Here is a 17652-nt window from a genome sequence, read left to right as displayed (position 1 = left end):
TTTACGGCTCATATGGATTGGATTGCATTTATATAGCGCTTTACAATTCCACTATTCATTCACTCTCACATTCACACACTGGTGGAGGCAGCTACAGGTGTAGCCACAGCTGCCCTGGGGCAGACTGACAGAGGCGAGGCTGCCATATCGCACCATCGGCCCCTCTGGCCAACACCAGTAGGCGGCAGGTGAAGTGTCTTGCCCAAGGACACAACGACCAGGACAGAGGGATCGAACCGGCGACCTTCTGGTTACAGGTGTGCTTCCCAACCCCCTGAGCCACGGTCGCCCCCAAATGCCACAGAGGTCCAGACACTGCATCACACACACACAGAAACACAGAGAGGAAAACCTCCACCTGCTGCACCAGATCTTGGACTCATTACTGTCTCTGTGGACGTGAAGCTCCACCTCCGGTCTCTTTGGGTGTTTCACACCTGCAGTGTTTAGTCTCTGGTTCGATCCCCCCTCAGTGCGGTTCGGTAGTGCAGGTGTGAACACAGTAACCACACTCGGCTGGTCTCTGCAGAGCGGTTTGTTTATGGTGTGAACGTGATCCGACCCTGATCAGAACCAGCTGTACGTTACAAGTCTGAGCTACTTGTGCTTTGTATTCTCGATGCCAGGAGATACAGGTGTGTGCAGGTATGTACGGGCTAGCCGGGAAACGAACACAAAGGCCCAGAGAGGGCGGTGGACTTTATCTGCTGCTGTGAGCATCTGACAACTGAAGGAGTCACTGAGTCCTACATCCCGCAGGGGCAACGTGTTTCTGAACACATGCTTCAAAGGTAAAATAAAATCATAGGCTGCCATCAAAATCCTCAAACTTTCAGAGGATAAAATCATCCTTGTGTCCATCAAGACAGAAAAAAGAATCCAGAGAGAAACCAGATATGAAGGCAGGCCCTTCTTCTGCCTGACCGCCCTGTCTGAGAGGCTGATGAAATTCATCTGAACGTCCACGAGACGCTAAAACAAAACAGCTGGACGCTCGCAGCGTCAAAAGCAGTGACGGTCACGTCCTCCACAGAGCACGCCTCTCTGCTCAGCAGCCACCTGCAAACACCTCCAGCACGTATTCATATTTCTATGACTGAAAAATGCTCCGTCAATAATGCAAATTCATGCAAATTTACTTCAGCTCCATTATTTGGTTTCAGGACCTGGTGGGAAATTCCTCACTGACCTGAGCTGGGATCAGCCGCCTGCTGTTCCTTGTATTGAGGAGGGACAGCCAATGAGAAAGAAGCTGTCTGTCTGGGCGGTGCTAAGGCCCAGAATAAGACAAAGAAGGATTATTATGAAGTGTGAATCGCTTTGTATGGATCACATCACATGACTGGACTTCCTGTGTGATGAGGCCGTGGAGGGTGGAGCCTCCCCCTTCCCCCCCTTCAATAAAACTCGGCCAGCATTGATCTGAGACGGCGAGGTGAGCTGGGAGGCGAGGACGGTCCACGCCTCTGAGGCGAGGAGAGAGAAGACGGGAGAGCTGAAGCATCGATCGGCAGCCCTGACAGGAAAACGAAACAGCCAATCAGAGGCAGGAAGAGCAGCGCGGCGGCCTCAGCGATGATCCGACACGCTCGCATTTCCATCTGACATTAATGCGCCGTGACGACGGCAGAGGACTCTGATTTACTGACCTTCTGCTCGTCGCTGATGTTTATTAACGAGCGCTTGTGTGGGGAGGACGGACCTGAACCTCCAGAGGGGTCAGAGGTCAAAACAAACAGGCGGCGGAGACCCCAGATGGAGGTTTCCATGGATTCGTCTCATCCAATCGATGCTTTCTCTCTGATGATCGTGCTGGTTTGTGGCTCTGTGCTTTTTGAGCATCGCTCATTCTGTCTCCATTTCTAATCTGTTTGCTTATTATTTTGAACGTATCAGAAGAAGAAGCTGAATTTGATCTTTGCCTCATATAAAAATAAGACATTTATGAGCATGTGAGATTTGTGAGCGCGCTCCGTCTGCACGCCGTCTGGCCCGTCCAGAGTTTCTAATTAAAAACGGGGCAGCGCTGAACATGAATTAGATCCATTAAAAACACTGTTTGAGTGTGATTGCGTCACCATCTCCTCGCTGTTCTCGCGTCTCTGACAGATTCCTTCACCCTCCGTTATTACCCAGCGGGCCGCATCTGCTGCAGCGGCGGCTCTCTGAACTGAATCGGCACATTGGACGTGCTGGAGAGCGTCATCGTGCAGACGCAGAGGGATTTCTCTCTGAGCGACGTCCTCATCCTCAGCAGATCAAACCGAATCTAAAATGATGCGTTTCATGTCAGCGTGTTCAGACTGACCATTTCAGCGTTTTATTCTGAGAGTCACACGCCGAGGATCTTCATCTCCTCCAGAGTCTCACATCTCTGCTGCTTGTAAAAGTAACCGAATCCCGTGTGAGCAGCTCGCCCTCGCCGTGGACGTGCAGGCAGCTGTCAGTGGATCAGTGCGATGCTCCGGGAAGCCCTGCACCGATCCTCAGCACATCACTCGTCAACAAAATAAAACCACACACACAACAACAGCTGGCACCAACGCAGTCGTCCAATCAGCAAGCCCGACTCGTTAGGTTTCTGTCATGGTGCGGGGCGGAGCCGCTGTATCTCCTCGCAGTGGCGACGCCTGTGAGTAATCAGCGGTCACAGTCGTTGTTCGCGAGATCGTCGGCTCACCACAGCGAAGGCCGTCATGGTCAAAGTGTTTTAGTCACTGCTGCACTGGTGTCCATGTTTCTCTCTGCTCGCAGTAACACTTTGAACATCTGTTAGTTTTGTCGGTTTCCCCTCTGATCAGTCTGTACGGTTTTTGTCATCTTGACCAAAAGCCAATGATTAAAGACTAAAACTGTGTTGTTGGAAAGTTCCTCAGCAGAGTTCCTGCATGACAAACACACCACATCACTCAAATCCTTCTGTGACTAAATCCTCTGCAGCCTCTCAGCAAACAGAGAAGGGCCTCAAATAAACTGAGACCCGGAACAAACACAGGAGGTCAAAAGCTCGCGACGCGCTAATGAACAGAGCTGCTGTATTTCAGGCTAAAACCAGGTGACATGTTTCCCTGAGCTGCAGCAGTGAGATAACACAGTCCTCACTCACAGGTCTCAACAGGATGTGCCGTGCCTGTGATAACAGCACATTTAGAGGGTAAAACAGATGATATTCTCCCTGAAAATAAAACAATCCATCCTTCTGAATTGGGCCCAGCGGGCTCCTGCAGCCGGCCGTTTGTGTTTTAAAGACTGTGGCTGAAGGATACGATCTTTGCTTAAGGCCCAGAGCGGCGATGCTGGAACCCCGCCGAGGGTCTCAGAGATAATTTGATCTGAGGGCTAATTTCCACATGATTCCACTTCCTGTTCACATTTCATTTCAATGTTATTTACACAGCGCCAAACCACAACAACAGTCGCCTCAGGGCGCTTTATACTGTAAGGTCGACCCTACAATAATACATACAGAGAAAAACCCAACAATCATATGACCCCCTATGAGCAGCACTTTGGCGACAGTGGGAAGGAAAAACTCCCTTTTAACAGGAAGAAACCTCCAGCAGAACCAGGCTCAGGGAGGGGCGGGGCCATCTGCTGTGATTGGTTGGGGTGAGAGAAGGAAGACAGGATAAAGACATGCTGTGGAAGAGAGACAGAGATTAATAACAGGTATGATTCAGTGCAGAGAGGTCTGTTAACACACAGGAAGTGAGGAAGAAACACCCAGTGCATCATGGGAATCCCCGGCAGCCTACGTCTATTGCAGCATAACTAAGGGAGGATCCAGGGTCACCTGGTCCAGCCCTAACTGTATGCTTTAGCAAAAAGGAAAGTTTGAAGCCTAATCTTGAAAGCAGAGAGGAAGAACAGCTGCAGCCATGTTGGTCACAGCTCAGTCCCTGGAAGTTTGCCTTTAAATCCCTGTAAACAGTTGCTTACAGCACACTGCAGCATAGCAACATAATCCTAAAACACAGCTGCTAAATCCACCGACCTTTGACCTCTGATGAAATGAGAAAGCCAGTCTACTTCCAGGGTTTAGCTTTCTTTATTCAGTCTCAGACCTTTAATGCAGACGCGTCAATGTTTGTGCTCATAGCTGTCTGACATGCAATGACACAAACACACGACAAACACACGTAACACAACACAAGACATAAAATTTACAAACAAAGAGCAGAGCGAGGAGGACAACAAAAAGACCTCCAGGTTTATAATTGCTGAGCACCAGGTCACCATAGCGGTATATACAAAAGGTAGCCCCTCCCCTAATCAGCTAACGTGGATTTTAAGAGGCTGACTGTAAGAACTGCGGCCAATCAGACCCTATATATTTTGACTTTTCAAAATAAAAGTCCCCCCTTCTGTTTTCTCTGCACAAACTTGGGTTAACTACACGTCTGCTGCAAAGACAGTTATTTCCATGTCACTTCACATCTCTTCTTAACCGTCGCTCTACCCGAGGCGTATGAGGCCCGTGCACACGTTCGTGCACACGTTCGTGCACATGTTCGTGCACACGTATCATATGTGGGAGGAGAGGCGGTGCAGTCGCCCCTCTGTGAGTGAATCAGAGGTGGAGAACGAGAAACGCTGCCTCCTAATCACACTTAATTACAATGACCCTGCTCGCCTGAGGTGCAGCAATCACAGATTTCATTACAGCCGCTCATTTTGTGCGATCAGGCAACACACACACACACACGGGACCGTGCACGCATTCATCAACACACTGTTTCTTCCAGCCTGCTGACGGACGGCTAAATGAAGCAGAAACAACGAGCTGCAGAACACTTTCACTTCCTGACTCACTGTGTGTGTCTGTGTGTGAGCATTGTTATTATCACTTTATTTGTAAACCATCAGCATTCAGCTTGACTGTGATTCACCTCCAGCAGGAGTCTGTCAGACCGACTGACTCAGCCTCCATCCCTTCATCCTCCTCTTCCTCTCCCTCCTCTAATCTTCCTCGCCCGTCTCTGTTTCTTGCCGGTTCTCCGCCTGCTGGCTTTTTTAAGTCCTCATCAGCGAGGATCTAATTTGGCGCCATAAAAACGTGGATGAAAGTGGAGCAGCGGGTGAAGGCGCTGACATTTCTCTGATTAAGTAGGCCGGCGAGGCGGAAGCGGGGTACCTGCGCCACACGGTTTATGAGCCTCGTCCTACAGACCAGGGAGTGCGTTTGAAACCGTTTAACACCGCGCTGCGTGTGCCGCCGTTATCACACCAACCCAAGCTAATGTTAGACCAAAACGAGACACAAAGACACACAACAGGACTGCAAAGAGACAACAGCTAAGGTCATGAGACATTAAAGACCACAAAGAGCCAAAACACAAGTGACAAGAGATGAAAACAACCAGCAGCAGGTCGACAGTACAGCTACAGCTACAAGAAGAATCCATGTTGGCGTGCATCTCATCTGGTGATGTTACCGATTACCGGACTCTAAGCTAATGTTAGCGTGTGTGGCTCGATGGCGGGAGCAGGAGAGCGGCGGTGGGCGGCGACATCGGCCCACGGGCTGTTGAAGGTGAGCGAGGTCTCGGCTCCAAACGTGTTTAATTCATGAAACACGTTACCCGACACTTATTTAAATGTAACTGATTAATTCATGCAAAGACACACACTCCTCAGATGCTTTCACATTAAAAGCCTCGTTCCACACAGCAGCCCCATTAAGTCCGGTCAGGACTCGTGCTTGCATAATTCATCAGGCATGCTCCTCTCTTTAATCTCATGCTGTTAATTCGTTTGTCCTACCGCGCCCTCCATCCTAACCTCGCTGTCACCTACAACCGAAGAGGAGGAGGAGGTGGGTCATTAGAAGAAGAATATTCTGGAGGAGAGGGATGCGAGGCGAGCCGTCCGCGGCCGCTGAAATAATGACCTCGCTGCCAATTAAATTTTCAGTGACCTCACCTACTTGAATGGTACACTTCCAGCCGAGCTCAGCCCAGCTGACGGCTGAGAGGAAGGCTTCAGCACCTCAGAGGGTCCACATCAGGACGCCACGGCCCGGAGCCTGAACATCATCCACTGACAGTCTGCTCACAGGTAAACGGGAACTTTCAAAATAAGGGCGAGGTGATCATGGAAACACGGGAACATGACGAGATGCAATAAAAATGTCTAAGCAAACTTTGAGCGTCTTCACTGTTTGGGTGCGGTCACGTCCGAGATCCGGTTCCACCCCCGCTGAAGCGGCTCTCTGGTCATTTTGTCATTTTTATCGTTTCTATTTGTGTGTTTAGGGTTTTTTCCTGATTCAGAGCAGTTTGTGCCGACTCATAAATAAGTCTGAAGCATCTCTGATTCATGACGTTCTTGCTGATATCATCGAATCATCATCATCGAATCTGAGCTTCACCTGATTATTTCTGCTGCTCTGAGTTTCGGGGGCGTGGCTGAACAGGGTGAGACACAGGTACGACTCGGCACGTGTTTTAGGTGAAACACGAGCTCACTGATGACTTTAATGTTCACTCGGCTCTCTCTGCCTTACTCCACCCCCTCAGCCTCTCCTCCCGTCTGAACATCTTTCTGCCAAACCCGAGCGCTCGACTCCTCGCCGCCTGCCCAGAGCCCATTCAGCAATCACGGACAAACGGCCGCTCGTTCATTCATCTTGTTTTCGACGCTCGGGCAGGCTGCACTCAGCCTCGCTCTGCTAAAAGCAGCAGTCAAACACTTGAGCGTGAGTGGACGAGCTCCAGCCTCTCGGTATCGCTCTCTCACACAAACGCCTCTCGCCGCGGCGTCCAGCTCTCTGCAGCCCTTTCTAAATGTCGCTGGGCTCGGCGCCGGGCGTGTTTCACAGAGATAGCTGCTCCTCGCAGCAATGAATCCGCCCTCGGTGGCTCGCCTCACTCGACAGGCGAGCTCCGAGGACACATTAAGCTGGTACCGTGCCTGTCGCCGCTTATTACACCCCCAGCCCGCCGCAGGTTCACGAGTGATGGAACGGGGCTGAGAAACGTGGGTCTGAAATGAGACGATGCAAGACAGAGTTCTCTGTCATTTCTCTCTTAGCACAGTTTCTAATACAGAGCGTGAATCCCCGCGCTCGCCATCCGCCCCGAGGACACGCCCCAGACCAAACTTCTTCCAGTCTGCTTGCTCATTCCGACCTCATCGAGCACAAAGGAGTCCAAATCCTCCTCAGTCCTAAAATCAATCAAAGCCTGAGGCGTCCAAACTCTTTCAGCTCCAGTGAAGCGATCCATGTGCCTGCTCTGCAGGAGGGGGCGGGGTTAGTGAAGCCGGGCCAGCTGGCACATAATACCTGTTGGAGAAGGACGAGAACGACCACGGAAGAGCTTTGGGCCTCATCCACGCAGAAGACGAACGCAGCGTCACAGCAGCAGGATGCAAGCTGTCTGTGTCGCTCCTTTAAAGGAAGTGCGTCGACACGCTCGCACAAGCCTGCGTTTGTGTTTCTGATAGTCATGATGTCATTCTGGTGAGAACTGCAGCTGATTGTGGTTCAGAACAAACCTGCAAAATCTTTGCACAAACGAGCTCGCCACGCTCGCCCTCCCGGGTCATCTGTCGCACGCGCTCACATTGACCTCAGTGCAGAGTAACTGAAGGAAACTAAAACAAATACAGAAGATAATGAAGCCTCTGCCTTCACCGTGATGCTTCTGCGTGCTTTCATTTTCAGAGGTCGACCGGTGTTCTCACCCTTTCCACGTTTGGCAGCTGAAGTTTGTGTTTATCAGGAAGCAGCGTGTCTGCGAGGCGAGGCAGCAGCTGGGCCTCTCCTTCATGTTCAAAAACACAGATTTAATATTGATACCACCCACCGGGTCCACCTGGTGTGCTGTCAGGAACGAAAACATTAGCTAACCATTAATTCAACAAACTAATTACCTCATTAGTGGCCCCATTAATACTTTTAATTTATCACGGAGACGATGAGGAGGGCGAGCGACAGGCCAGTGAGGAGGGTCGTCCTCAGAGGAGGCGGGACTCATCGATCATTTACTTAAATCTGAATCGGTGTGGAGCGCCCCACGATCACACGCGACATCGATCCTGCACACGTTTAAAAATCTGCAAAGTGTCAAAGTAATAACACACGCAGTGATGGAGGCGGAGTCACCGGGCCGCTCCTGACCATGAGGATGTTTTTTGTCCAGCCAGGCCTTAAAAAGCAGAAGCCCACAAACTGATCCCCCTCAAGTCGCTCTCTCTCTTTGTGCCGAGCTGAAGGCCGACGAGACACGAAGCAGCCCGCTGAGAGGCTGCGGGGGCGACAGTTGAGATGTGCGCGGCTAACAGGAAGTCTCCTGGCGTCGTGAGAATGAAGACGCCGTTCAGATCAACCTTCGAGCCCAACAAGCTCGCGCTGAACGACCCGCTTCCTCTCCCAGCAGGGCAGAAGCAGCTCAAAGTGAAGGCTGGCGGCTCGCCCGCAGCCACTTTCCTCCATCCCAGGGAATTCCAGGCCTTTGTTCTCCCCGCTCATCACAGCGCGGGGAGGCGGAGGACGAGGGATGCTAAAAGAGGAGAGCGGTGGGTGGATGTGTGAGCTGGCTGAAGATGGAAGACGTGGCGCTCTCTGATCTCCTCCGCTCCCTCCATCTCTCTTGGACGCCTGCTTTGGCTCCACTCCTGTGGAAGCAGGACGAGGCTTGGCAGCATCGCGGCCCGGGATTGGCTCTAAAGTGGCGCTAATATGCTAATTCCTTGCAGTTAAATGAGGAATGTCCCGGTGGAAGCTCGGGAAAGATGCTGAGCTCCAACTGATCTATTTATACCAGCAGAGAGGAGCAGGTGGAGACGAAGACGAACTGCTGCATCCGCCGAATGCACTCATAATAATAGCAGCCGATGAAAGTGAGCGGATCGGCTCATAGAGAGAAGGTTACTGGACCGGGAGTCTCAACCTTCAGGGGGAGAGGACGTGTCTCACAGCCCTCTGCAGGACTCGGCCGGAGCTCCTCAAAACATCAAAGTCATGGAAAAAAGTGCATGGATGTGACGGACGCACATGAAAAAAACCGACTTTTATTTCTCTTCCTATGTGCTGTTTTCATAAAAAGCAGCCCTTTGTGGCTTTAGTCAAGTCGTTGACTACCAACAAATATGTGCATCCATTCAGTCATTCATGAGCTCATGATTTGACTGGTCGCTGGTTTCTCTTAATGATCTTAACTTCATGTACTAATGACGCCTGCGTGGCGAGTTAATCGCCGACAGCACCGTTTGTCACGAGCGTCGGATGAACCGCGGCAGGTCACTTTTATCGATTTCTCCTCTTTAGGCTTCACTGATCCTGACCTGTGACAGCAGCACAGAGCAAACTGTCCACATCGCTGACACGACGGAGACGCTACCCGAGACAGACTACGAGACGTTTTCACACAAGTATTTGGACAGATTTGTAGTTCTTCAGGCTCACGCTGTCCATTTACTGTCACAAGCTGAACTTGTTTCTCAGTTTTTTGTCTCAGTGCTGAACAAACCGTTCAGATATATTATGTACCAAGCAGCTACATAAGTGTGGTTTGTGCTAATCCAATAAAACGGCGCCCTGCATGAGGTAGTCTAATGGTTTAAACCCACCTGAGCTGTGTGTGGGAAATCCTCTCAAACGTTTACTCAGAGTCGGTGAAACTTTAATCCACCTGTGAGTTTCCACACCTCTCACTGCTGTCCATGTGTGACTGTTCCCCGACAGCACGCTTTCCCGCTGCTGGAGTTAATTGGACAGTTTCATTAGCAGGATGCGTCTCCTCGCTGCAGCTCTGATAGCGCGATGCTTCTACGACAGCTCACCTGGACAGAGAGCAGGTGTTTCCCAGGAATGCGTCGCCTCAGCATTAATCACTCGGCAGGCCGCGGAGCGCCGAGGTGGTGCATTAACAAGCAGCTAAATGTGATTCCCGCTCCGCGCCTGCATTTATTAGACCGGATCGAGGGTGGAGGTCGGTTTGTGAGGGGCCCTGACACGACGAGGCCACCTGTACGTTTTAATGAGCCGAGGGTGAACACATTTCCATAAGACTGCTTATTAATCCGTCTCCTCCACATTTACTTTACAGAAGGGGAGGAACAACCTCCAGTCTGAAACGTGCTGCCGTCAACATGCAGAGCGAGAGGAGGGGCCTCAGCCATCACAGGCTTCGTCCTGCTCACGGGGACGGAGAAACACACCAGGATACCAGGAACTCTGTTTACTCAAGAACACACAGACGTCTAAAAACAGCGCCCGTGTTACACCTGAGCAGACCTTCAGGTGAGGCAGAGGCTCAGGTGAAGCCTGACTCCACAGGTCAAGCAGACCTGTGTTCTTTAACCCCGCCTCTCCTGTTACCACGGCGTCCAGCGAACACAGACTCTAACCGTGTTACTGAGAGCGACTATCCGATCTCAGCGGCTAACGCGCAATAAATTTTATATCAGGCTGTAAATGGAAAACCTGCCGAGCCAGTGTGAGAGCAGCTGCACACAGGAGGAGGGGCACAGCAGACGCACCAATCATCTGAATATCAATCATCACGTCGCACAGGAGCAGCAACGATCTGCCGCAACGCCGCCTGCACACGCTCGTTTAGGACGACCTCTCATTCATTCAGCGCGTTGCCGCGCCGACACTCAGCCGCCCTGCAGCCGCTCGGTCTGTTAGCACGGTAAACACCTGTCGGTCAGAGAGGCCACGCCCCTAATAATGCAACCTTTAATATAACTGAAACAGGTGAGTTGTAAATAAATGTAAATCTGTGCCTTTCTCGAGGTTGCTGCCTGAGCTGTGGGGATATTTTTCCCACACTAAGAGTCAAATCCACACTTCTTGTGTAGAAATGTGCCGTGGGTGGAGCAGACTGAGCACGCAGTAAATTTCTCCTCTTCTTTCTGCAGCTCGATGGGAGAAGCTGAGCACTTCCCTGCAGCTGCTCGGAGGTTTGCAGAGGAGCTCCCTAACCCCCCGAGCCCCCGAGCCGATCCTCAGGAGCCTCTGACCCGCGGACTCTTTGCTTTGCGTCGTGGGCGAGGAGAAAGCTGAGAGTCTTAATGTTGAGAGAAGTTCAGATCAGCCCGGAGCAGCATGCAGGCTGCAGCAGGAGGGAAAAGACGACCCCACGAAAACCACGGTGACTGGAACACGAGGAGACGCCAGCGAGCCTCCACGCCACACATCTACAAGAATGAACCTTCATGTCATTGACGCCGTTGCCTCATTTCTTCTTAAGCGTAATTAGATGCATCTGAACAGGAAACGTTATGAAATGACATGTTATGACATCATCACTTCATGGTCAGGAGACTGGCCACGAGGAAACCTCCCAGAAATCACAGACAGTCACGCTCCAGTTAGAACCAGGACAGGAAGTGAGCATTGATTTCCTGCTCTGAGCTGTGAGGCCCTGACGCTGGTGGAAGTGTGCGCACTCGGCGGTTAATCGTCTCCGTCTCCGAGATCAGGGACGGATCAGCTGATCCAGCATCGGCTGTGTTTTCACGGTCTGCGTGGCAGATGTCGGCTCATAAATATCTAACCGGCGAGGCGGCGCTGGTCCGTCTGCTCAGATTGAATCTGTAAGGCTCTCACAATCGCAGGTAATTTATGGCGAGCCTCGGCCCGACGCTCGCCTGTCAGCTCTGAACACGTCTCGTGTTGGCCATTTTCTCTGCTTCAGCCTGAGCTGCAAGGATTTGCCAGGAGAGCCTGCAGCTACTGCTAACGACTGCTGCTGCAGCCCGACTCGGGGGGAGGAGGAGGGCAGGGTGCTGGTCTTCATCACTTATCGAGCTGATTGGTCCAGGAAGTCCCGCCCTCTCCTCCTGACTTGATTCAACTTCCTGCTAACCCCACTGACGAGAACAGAGAGGCGTGTCCTCAGTCACCCAGAAAGTGATCGTGTCGCATTTTCCCCCCGTGGACAAAAACACGACAGGTTACAAACACAAAAGTTCAAAGTTCAAAGTTCAAAGAGCAGAAACATGAAAACATTCAGCTTAAAGCGGACTCGCTCCATTTATCTGCTCCTTTATTTCTTAACATCTTTTCTACCATCTGCTATGAATGAAGTTATTTTTATAACAAAGGCGTCCACAGCTCAGTCCTGGGTTTATCAGCAGAGGCTTTTCCCACACGAGGACCATTAATTGTTTACTGGCTGTCACAGCAGGTCTGTCCCTTCCAGCCAAACCCACACTGATGGCAGCCCACTGAGAGCGCTGCTATGTGGGTTAGCGGCGGCGGTGCTGGCCAGGCAGCCCACCACAGCTAAATTATTCATCCCCCCTCTGACTGCTGCGGTGAAATGCTGGGTCAGTGCGAGAGGAGGCAAACAGCCCGAGCCAGAGGGGACCAAATGGACCAGGATACTTCCTGCAAACAATCCCCACATATACATAAGTGCTCTTTACCGCCTGTCACGGGTCAGACGTGTGAACCCGCACGCTCACAGAAAATGGCGATGGATGTGTTTCTGATGGCAGCGCACCGTCTCGCTTACTGCAGACATGTTTCAGGCCCGGCTTTGGTCTCTCTGACCACCATCAGGTCCACGAAGCAGCTGGAGCAGCCCCACGGGGGCCACGGGACGCCAGATTGTCCCGGCAGAGGTAAGAGCGGTGTTGACGGTTGGAGTCGTCCTGTCAGCCTGTCAGAGAGCCGCTCCAACATACGTGTCGCTGTCACATTAATAAACACGTTAGAGCGCTGTCCCTCCGCTCTGATGCACGACTTACAGCCTGCCAGATGGTGCTGCAGAATATTTCATCACTATTAATGTCAGCGATACATTAATGAGGACTCCTACTCGCAGCAGGTGTCGCGCGGAGACGACGCTTCATTTAAATTTGTCGTTTCCGTGTTTCACCGGATGAGAGCTTGTAAAACAAGAGGTCAGGACACCGACGGCGCCTGAATGTGTTTTTAATGAGAGCCACGGCGTGTTTTACACAGGGACAGGACATGTTGTTTTTCACACATCGGGTCGGTTGCAGCGTGAGACGTTTCAGCGCCGGCGTTTTTACTGCAGCCGCTCGTCGGCCCTCAAACACACGACTCCACATATTTATGGCTCTGTAACCTGTTCAGACAGAAATGTGTTCGTGCCGTCGCAGAGATGTTCCAGTCTTTCAAAGAAACGCAGTCTCAGCCAGCTGACTCACGCTTCTCCCAAACCCAGAAATACCCGATCGGTCGGCGTCACAGCGTTCAGCGCCTCGCTGCTAATGGGCTTAAGGGGCCGAGGAAGAGGAGAACCGAGCTTCAGTCTGCATTTATCACAGGAAAACATTCACAGCCATACACCATTACACCTCGCCTTCTATAACACCTAAAAATGTTTGGCTTAAAACCAAATTTGGGACATTATTCAAACGCTTTGATGGACTAACAACTCAGACCAGGCGGTGTTTCATTAACAGCTTATTTTGTGACGTCTGTTATTGTGTTATTTATAGTATAAAGCACCTCGAGTCGCTGCTGTGTTTGACTGAAACTCTATTTACCACGTTTGATTCAAACTGTGGCGAGAGCAGTAAAATGATTCGCCAACCCGACGACTCCTACAGGACCGCCGTGTATTAATGTGCACGAGCACGAGTCAGTGCACACGAGAGCAAACAGACGGACGCTCGAATCCAGACTGGACCTAAAGAAACGGCAGCTTCCATAAATGCTTAAACACCCTGGAATGAAAGCAGCACACCTGTGTGCACCTGTGAGACCAGGCTCTTTATTGAGGTGCTGCAGGGAACCAAAAGGCAGCAGAGCCCACACAAGGGAGGGCAACAGGAGCGCAGTCAGAGAACAGGTGCAGACGTCAGCTTTAAATAGACACAGGAGATACAGCGTGGAAACACCAGGGCACAGCTGACACTAATTAAGACCATGACAAAGGAAATAAGACAGACGACAACTCAACGAAACAGGATCCGATATCACAGAAGGAAGCAGCGACACCGTGTTAGCAGAAACACGAAGAATCAGGCAGTAAGAAACACCAGATCACAAAGATTTACAAAACTACAAGCACAACCATAAAATGCTTTCTATGGATACAGAAGGAAACAGAAGACCCGAGAAAACCCTCAAGCTGTGACGCCGTGTTCACCAGCTGACTTTAAAGTCTTTGGTTTTTGTCCGTAGACGTATTAAAGACTCGTCACTCGCCCACCGCTTTCACCTCTTCAGCATCTCCAATCTTGTAACAGGAGACATGTAAGAAGGTGACGCGCTTAGTTAGCATGTGGCTAACCTGTGACCCGTTTATGCTGAGAGGTGAGCTCACGCTAACCCTGAGGTTTCTCTGGTTTGGGTCCACGGCCGGTCTTAGCTCTGGTCTCCTCACTGAAGGACGAAGCATGACCTCTGACCTCATTCTGATGAACCCACGCAGACGTCGCAGACGTCATACATGCATGTCCTCATCGTCACAAGAAGCAGCGCTTCAGAGTGAGTCGCTGCTCTGCAGAGAGACAGCTGAAAGTAATAGCGCAGAATTATAGAAACAAGATGTTCTCTGCTTCCTGCTCGAACAAAGAGACAAAGTGTTTCCACAAGACTCAAGCTTTCATCCACAATCACACCCTCCCCACCTATCCCCACGCCATCGATGCATCCTCCACAAGCTAAAGCCTGACGTGAGCGTGTGCCCATCGGAAAATCATCCCGATTGTGACAAAAAAGAAGAAACACGGAGCAGAGTGACTGGAGTCAAAGAAGAGCTGCTGCAGATCCAACCCCCTGTAAACGGTCACTGCCTGCAGCGTCCTTCAGCAGGAGGCGGCTTTATGCCTCCAACACATGCGACTCCTGCAGGTTTGTGCTGAGTGTCTCTCTCGTCACGCAGCAGCTTCATTTTCAGCCCCTTCAGGAACAAACAGGTGACGATGTTTAATCATGAAATCTGGTAAAAACTGCTTCAAAAGTTTCAGGTTTACTACACGTGCAGTTGCACAAAGTCACACACTGCACTTTGGCTCGATCTGTGGCTTCTCCCACAGACGTACTGAACACACGCGGGCGAACTCCCGTTTCATATTCTGATCCGCCTCCATTTTTACGACAGCAGTGAGCGGACGTGGCTGCGTAGGCTCGGCTGATGAAACTTACTCGAACTGTAACTCAGGTCGAGTGACTTCAAAAAGTGTGACACGAGAGCAAAAATGAGCTTCACGTAAAACAGAAACAGGTTTCCTCCTGCTTACTGTGCTCTGCTAACGCTACAAGCTAAAGACGAAGCCCTGCACAGTTTGTGTACATCATTATTAATCATGCAGGTGTGGGTGTGCGTCACGCAGCCGATACACACCGACTCGAAACGAGAGCAGGAAGTGCAAAACGCTGACTGATGTTTGTCGGACTGGTTTCTGCAGGCTTACTGGATTTGCTCCCACGTGTCTCTGATCCATGACGCGGACTTCCTCACAGCTGTGGAGACGCTACGAGTGAATTTAGGGACGTTTTTGTTTTTTTAATGGCGGTTTGTCGCCTTTGTTCGTCGGTTCCTTCGCAGCTCCGTGTGGAACTACCTGCATGAATAAATATTTGTGCTTGTCGCCCACCTCACCTGCACCCCTCCCCGTGTCACCACACAAAACCGTGACGCTGTGCCGGCCACCGGTTTGGCACACAGCGAATGCTGGCAGTCGGTATCGGGAGCTCAATTATGCAGCGCGGCGGCGGAAACTGAAAGGATTCTGTCATCCTGTCGGGCGAGTTTGACATCGCCGCCTACGAGCGCGTGGACCTCTCCAGAAAGTACTCTGAGACGTGAAAGGATGGCCCTGCTGAGAGGATTCATTCAAATGGTGGTTTAGCTCGTCTGCGTGAGGACTGAACGTCACACGATTTTAATCCACGCCGAGGTTTTAACTCGCATTCTTGTTTGTTTCCTCGGGCCTTCGCTCCGAGACGACGTGCAGCCTGAACGACTGTTTCTGCAGCAGCGGCCGTCGTTCTTTCAGACACGTGACAATTTAGTAACAGCGTGCCGACAGCGTAGGCTGCTATTAGTGTTCCCTCTGGTTTTTAGCTGTCTGGCAGGAGACATGGAGAAAGGTAGAAGAGGAGAAAATGATGGGCCTGGGAGGAGGAAGAGGAGGTGCTGAAGGGTGAGACAGCGAGAACACTGAGGGTTCAGTTTTTTGTGTTTCTGACACCAACAAAGACATCAAATTAAAGTCGGAAGTAGGGCTGCTCGATTATGGCAAAAATGATAATCACGATTATTTTCACTGAAATTGAGATCTCGATTATTTGACGATATTTATTTAACCCTTTACGACCTACTATAGAACCAAGTCCGCCAGAGCTTATATTATTTTTTTACATGTTGTAGTGCCATTTGTGGGAGCATTTCAAGTTGCTATACAACTGTTATAGCCCATATTTTAATGATATGTATGCATTAAGTCCATAGTAACTACATTAATTGCAAAAAAGTGCAATAAACTACAAAAAAATTGAAAATCGTTTTTGTTTTTTTACATATATTTCTACTTGGAGAAATTTAAGAGGCTTATCCCTCAAAACTTTAAATACAAAAAAGTTGCAAAAAATAGTTTACAACAACAGGAAATTTATTTTGAGTGTCTTCATAGTTTTATTTTGGAGATACACCAATTTTTATATACTGCAGGAAAAACGAAAAAACAATCCTATGATGCAAATTTGCAAAGAAAACAGCATGTGCATCAAAATAAACTATTTCCAGCAGTGCAGTTTGAGTTCTGAGCATCCAGGCAACTATTCAGAAAAGTCAAACATGACTTATAAAAATACCAGTATAGGCTTTTAAGGCCTACAAGTAAAAAACTACATTTTCCGCGAAAATGACGCCACTTCCGGTTTCAGGCAGGAAATGGCGGACATGCGATAGTTCGCGCTGACGTCCAGTGTTGCCAACTTTGTCGCTATATTTAGCGAGTTTTCAGACCCGCTAAAAAAAGATGTGAAAGCCCGTATCGCTTTTACTCTCAACAAGCAGCGGGTGCTGTAACACAGTCAGTTCTTCTTTTACTCTTATGCTGTTTTGTGGATCACAAGGTTTAAAACTACTTATAAACACACACACACACACACACACACACACACAAACACACAGTAACTCCACCAGAGCGCCTATTTCGGGTCACTTTTGCCGGTCCAATCCCGGGTAAAGGAGCAGGGTTGGAATTGTGACATTAAAAAAACAATAATTGCTAAAAGAAATTTAATTTGTAGCTCTAAATAAACTCTAAATGCATTTAGGACGTTTTTTACTCACTTTATGTCTCTTCCACGATGTTATTTCTCTCTCCAACAACATAGGTTACAATTAGATTAGCATGACCAATTATGCAAATTAGGCGATGACGTCATTTAGCGACTTCTAGCGACTTTTAGGACAGCCAATAGCGATTTTCCTTACTGAGGAGTTGGCAACACTGCTGACGTCTGTTTCACTGTGGGAAGTGTTACGAACAGCTGATCGGATCGGCAAAGCGTGTTTCTGGAATATTATGTTTTTGTTGCTGCAAGTGCTTTTTATGCAGTTTTTGCAAAACTATATGTGGAAGGAAACCGTGACCGAGGACAAGCTGATGGCCATAAGATGTAAGTACAACTCCTCGGTTTCATATGCAAACAAATTATTGCGCTAGCTTACACTGTTCAGGTTCTACAGGGATTTAAAAATAGTTACG

The 17652-nt window shown here is 50.0% G+C and overlaps 1 protein-coding gene across 1 annotated transcript in view; it reads right to left on the bottom strand.

Annotated features, from left to right (window-relative positions):
* The window catches only part of LOC120739224 (metabotropic glutamate receptor 7-like), a 106202-nt gene that overhangs the window by 51883 nt on the left and 36667 nt on the right, over positions 1–17652 (bottom strand). The window lies entirely within an intron of this gene.

Source organism: Simochromis diagramma, unplaced genomic scaffold (genome assembly GCF_900408965.1).
Source record: "Simochromis diagramma unplaced genomic scaffold, fSimDia1.1 OVJJ01000296.1, whole genome shotgun sequence".
Classification (NCBI taxonomy): domain Eukaryota; kingdom Metazoa; phylum Chordata; class Actinopteri; order Cichliformes; family Cichlidae; genus Simochromis; species Simochromis diagramma.
Note: the sequence above shows the minus strand (reverse complement) of the source record. Positions and strands in the feature narration are given on the sequence as shown.